This window comes from Mus pahari, chromosome X (genome assembly GCF_900095145.1).
Source record: "Mus pahari chromosome X, PAHARI_EIJ_v1.1, whole genome shotgun sequence".
Classification (NCBI taxonomy): Eukaryota; Metazoa; Chordata; class Mammalia; order Rodentia; family Muridae; genus Mus; species Mus pahari.
In genome coordinates, this window is record NC_034613.1 from 94435332 (window position 1) to 94440811 (window position 5480).

At 36.7% G+C, this 5480-nt stretch overlaps 1 non-coding gene across 1 annotated transcript; it reads right to left on the minus strand.

Annotated features, from left to right (window-relative positions):
• Window positions 1–2270: 2270 nt before the first annotated feature.
• LOC115063285 lies at window positions 2271–2377 on the minus strand. Its single transcript, XR_003843148.1, has one exon. It is a non-coding gene; the product is annotated as a U6 spliceosomal RNA (small nuclear RNA).
• Window positions 2378–5480: the final 3103 nt, after the last annotated feature.

The following is a 5480-nucleotide window of genomic DNA, read 5'->3' on the forward strand; positions in this document are numbered from 1 at the left end:
CATTCTTCAGTTGAGGAACATCTGGTTTGTTTCCAGCTTCTGGCTATCACAAATAAGGCTGCTTTCAACACATAGAGAAGAGAATGAGGCAACCACGTGAGGTCTTGGGAGGAGCTAAGGCCTGTGGCAATTACTTTAGGCAGGTGGTCAGGGATGTTTGGCAAGAGCTAGATAGGCCTAGCTACTGAAATTTAGGGCAGGTGGGAGAGTCAGAGATAAGAAATTTATAAGGGCTTGCTTTTCCAGGCAGGAGATAGCAGCACCCAGCAATTGTGCCAGAAGGCAAGTTTAAATTAGACAACTGTGTGACTGTATCTTTTATCAGTGGATTCAAGGGAAGCTGGGAGGGGGCTGGTAGCATGGTCACCTCCCAGAGTTAAGGCAGGTAGAGCATAAAACTATAAGCTCAGTGTTCCTGGATTTGGTTTTTGAGAATTATATTGAGTATTTTTGCATCAATATTCATAAGCAAAATTGGTCTGACATTCTCTTTTTCATTGGGTCTTTGTGTGGTTTATGTATCAGAATAACAGTGGCTTCATAGAGTGGATTAGGTAGTGTTCCTTCTGTTTCTATTTTGTTGAATAATTTGAGGAGTATTGTTACTAGCTCTTCTTTGAAGGTGTGGTAGGATTCTGCACTAAAAACATCTGGCCCTAGGATTTTGTTGGTTAGGAGGTTTTGAATAGCTATTTCTAATTCCTTATGTGTTATGGGACTGTTTAAATAGTTTATCTGATCTTGATTTAACTTTCAGATGTGGTATCAATCTAGAAAATCACCCATTTCATCTAGATTTCCCAGTTTTATAGAGTATAGGCTTTTGTAGTGGGTTCTGATGATTTTTTTTTAATTTCCTCAGTTTCTGTTGTTATGTCTCCCTTTTGATTTCTGTTTTTGTTAATTTGGATATTGTCTATGTGCCCTTTAGTTAGTAGTCTGGCTAAGGGTTTATCGATCTTGTTGATTTTCTCAAAGAAGCAGCTCTTGGTTTTGTTATATAGTTCTCTTTGTTTCTACTTGGTTGTTTCAGCCCTGAGTTTATTTCCTGCCGTCTACTCCTCTTGGGTGTGTTTGCTTCTTTCTTTTCTACAACTTTCAGGTGTACTGTTAAGTTGCTTGTATGGGATCTCTCCAATTTCTTTATGAAGTCACTTAGTGCTGTGAATTTTCCTCTTAACACTGTTTTCATTGTGTCCCATAAATTTGGGTATGTCTTCATTTTCATTGAATTCTATCTTTCATTTCTTCCTTGACCAAGTTATCATTGAGGAGAGAGTTGTTCAGTTTCCATGGATTTGTGGATTTTTTGATGTTTTTGTTGTTATTGAAGTCTAACCTTAGTTCATGGTGATCAGATAGAATTCATGGGATTATTTCAAGCTTCTTGTATCTGTTGAGGCTTGTTTTGTGTCCAATATATGGTCAGTTTTGGCGAAGGTTCCATGAGGTGATGAGAGGAAAATATATTCTCTTGTTTGGGGGTGAAACTCTCTGTAGATTTCCGTGAAATCCATTTGGTTTGTAACTTCTGTTAGTTTCACTGTGTCTCTGTTTAGTTTCCATTTTGATGATCTGTCCTTTGGTGAGAGTGGGGTGTTGAAGTCTCCCACCATTATCGTGTGAGGTTCAACATGTATTTTGAGCATTAGTAAAATTTCTTTTACTAATGAGGGTGCCCTTGCATTTGGGACATTGAAACTTCCTCTTGGTGGATTTTTCTTTTGATGAATATGATGTGTCCTTACCCATCTCATTTGATAACTTTGGGTTGAAATGCTCTTTTATTGGATATTAGAATGTCAACTCAAGCTTGTTTCTTGGAAACATTTGCTTGGAAAAATGATCTTCCAGTCTTTTACTCTGAGATAGTATCTGTCTTTGTTACTGAAGTGTGTTTCTTGTGTGCAGTAAAATGCTGGTTCCTGTTTATGTATCCAGTCTGTTAGCCTATGTCTTTTTATTAGGAGTTAAGTCCACTGATGTTGAGATATATGAAAGACGGATGATTGTTAGTTCCTGTTCTTTTTGTTGCTGGAGGTGGTATTATGTGCATATGATTCTCTTTGGGTGTGTTGTGAATTGTTTAATTTTTTTATGTTTCTTGGGTATAGTTACCCTACTCGTGTTGGAGATCTCTGTATAAGATCTCTGGATTAGTAGAGAGATATTGTTTAAATTTGGTTTTGTCATGAAATATCTTGGTTTCTCCAGCTTTGGTGATTGAGAGTTTTGCTGGGTATAGTAGCCTGGACTGGCATTTGTGTTCTAAAAATATGTAGTACTTCAGGAACTTGCATGTTATCCTTGTATGGAGGCCATTCTAATCATCTCTGTATCATTCCAATTTTAGTATATGTACTGCTGAAGCAAGCACTTCCTGTATTTCTTTAAGGGTGTTATTTTTGTTCTCCTTAAAGATCTTTATCATCATCATGAGATGGGGTTTTAGGTCAGAATCTTGCTTTTCAGGAGTGTTAGAGAATCCAGGGCTTGCTGTGGCAGAAGAACTGGGTTCTGATGGTCCTGAGTTACATTGGGTTCTGTCCCTTATGTTCTTGGGATTACCTCTTGCCATCTGTCTAAGTCTGGTGTTAACTGGTCTGGGTGTCTCTGACTGAAGCCGGCCTCCTTGGAGTCAGGTAGAACTCTATTATCTGGGTAAGAGCCAGTCTCCTGGGAGGCAGTAGTGCTGTCTCTGGTTAGGGGGGCCTTCTGTGCCTTTGGTTAGAGCAGGTCACCTGTATCCCTGGTTAGGGCAGACCTCCTATGTTCCTGGTCCAGGTTTCTTCTGGCTCCTTAGAAGCCTCACCTATGTAGACTTCTCTTATAAAAGAAAGCACACAGCAATTGACAAATGTTCTTGGCTTCCTGTTTGAATATTTGAAAGTAGAGCTTATTTTCAAGGAAGCATCTGTTTTTCAGAGCCTCAGACACCAGTGAGACCTGATTAGAAGCAATCTCTTTCCACTGAGAAAACAGTAGCCTGTAGAATAGATTGTGTGTGTGAAATCAATGTCTTCTCTAAGAATAAATATTCAATCAAGTAACCTGATGCCATTTTAACTAGAGGCTAAAGTTGTTAAATGCTGCTTTTAAAAGACATTCATAGTAATAGATTTTCTAACTTTGTAACGTGTGGGCTTTTTTTGTCTCCTTTTCTAGTTTTTGGTCTTGCAACTACTGACTTAACAGGTCAATTTATATTAAGTCCGGTGTAACTCTATTTACTGTTTAATTTTCTTCTAAATTATTAAAATCTCAAGAGGGATTTTTTGCAGGTTTTTTTTCAGTTTTCATATACATAGAATGGAGATGAAGGTAAATCTAAGATTTAAAAAGTCAGCAATGTGTAAAGATAAACACTAATATCATAGATGTAAGTCTATTTTTTTTAATTTTTGGGAAATTAGAAGTCTATGGTATTTACAATAACTGTGTATTATTTGATAAGTTAGCTATGCTCTGGTGGAAGGCCACACATATCCAACAATATTTAGGAAATACAAATTTGCCTTAATAGTGATAAAAAGGACACAAGGTTGAGAACAAATGAAAAGGGGTGTTATCTGGAAAGAGTTAGTGAAGAGAGGGTGAATATAGTGATTTAATTGTTTGACATCAAAAAACTATATATATATATATATATATATATATATATATATATATATATACTCCAGAGTTTTCAATCAAAGGCAGAGTGCAGCAAAAGAGCAAATGATATCCATCAGGGAATAATCACCATAAAATTACTTCTTAAGGGAAATTTAGGAAGAGCAAACATGATTTAGTATAAAATTGCTGCTTTTAAAACCATGGGGACTTGGGTTCGGTTCCCAAGTACCCATGTAAAATCCAGACACATTAGTACTTACTTGTAACCAAAACCCATGGCAGGGGTTTGGAGAGATAGATCCCCGAAACTCGATGTTCAGTCACCAGTACGGGCCTGAGTTCCTTTCCTTACTTCTGTCAATGGTGGGCTGTTAACTTGTAAATGGAAATCAACACTTTGCTCCCCTAAGAATGTGTATGAGTGCATACATGTGCACACATACGCGCACACACATACATAACAGGGGAGAGGTAGGAAGAGAGTGGAGAGAAAGAGACAGAGAAAGATAGAGACAGAGAGGAATGAACCAAATATTTTGAGTGGGTGCTAGTAACATCTTTGTGTTGTTAACGTATTAAACCACCCTGGAAAGCAGTGGTTAACTCACCATTTATTTTTCAAGAAAACATTTTTTTTGATTGGTTGGTTTTATAGATGAAATTATAAAGTAACAATATGTAACATTTTTATTATTAGTTTTGTGTGAGAGTCTCTCTTTGTCTCCCGCCCCCACCCCCGTGTGTGTGTGTGTGTGTGTGTGTGTGTGTGTGTGTGTGTGTTTGTTTAAGATAGCCAACAATGAGCATGTGAAGATCAGAGGGCAACTCCAGAGTCAGGTGCTGTCTCCTTCCTCTGCTGCTTCTGGGGATTGAACTCAGGTCATCAGGCTTTCACCGCAGAGGAGTTTTACCCAGTAAGTCACCTCCCTGTTTGTTTGTTTTAGCTTGTTTTTATAAAGCTGGTTCATGCTTGCTTCCTTTGTTTAAAAAAAAATTACATTTCCTTTTCTCAGTTACTAAAAAGGTTAGAAATTGTATTTTATATTGAAATATCCAGCTGCCCAAGCAAATAGTTATATTCAATTCCCACATATTATAGTGGCAATATTATCAGTCTAAAATTATGTGTTTTCATTATTTCAGGGAAACTAAATATATCTTTAGACTTTTTATTTTCAGGGCTAAATTGACTAAATGGAAATAAGATAATGTTTTTAAGATATATTCATTAAATATTATACTTGTTGGATTACATACTGTTTAGAATTCTTCATAATGCAGGTAAGTTTCTACTTCAGATAAAAGGGGAAATATAGTGATTCCCTTGGTTCTTTCTGCATTATTTTCTAGCTCAGATGAAGTTCTTTTCAGGGCTTAATTTCTCCAGTTTAAATCCCTTGCTGGAGACTTTTTTAAAATGATGAAATGTATTTTGATTGTGAGGGTTTTGCTTTATGAAAATTTATGAACAATTGTTTAAATATTAAAGCTGAAGCCATTGTTTTGTGAGTTTAGGCTAAGTTTTGCCCATAAAATGTATAAACTAATTGATTTTGCCAGCTCAATTTTATCTGTAACATGACAGGAAACTGTCCTTAAATTATGACTTTTGCTTTGTTTCCATTTCAAGAACTTATCTAAGTCCTCACATCTGTTCCTCTCAAGCAGTTGTTCATACAAATTGTTAGATCTTGTGTGTGAAACAAAGGAATTCCAAGGAGAAGAAAGGAAATGAGCCAAACTGAAAGATTGAAACAAACAGAAGATGACTGGGGGGTTGAGATACTCTAACCAGTATAGGAATATGCCCACTTCTCTTACCATGACCAGCATTTAATATGTTTAAAAAGATTCTGTTTTGTGAC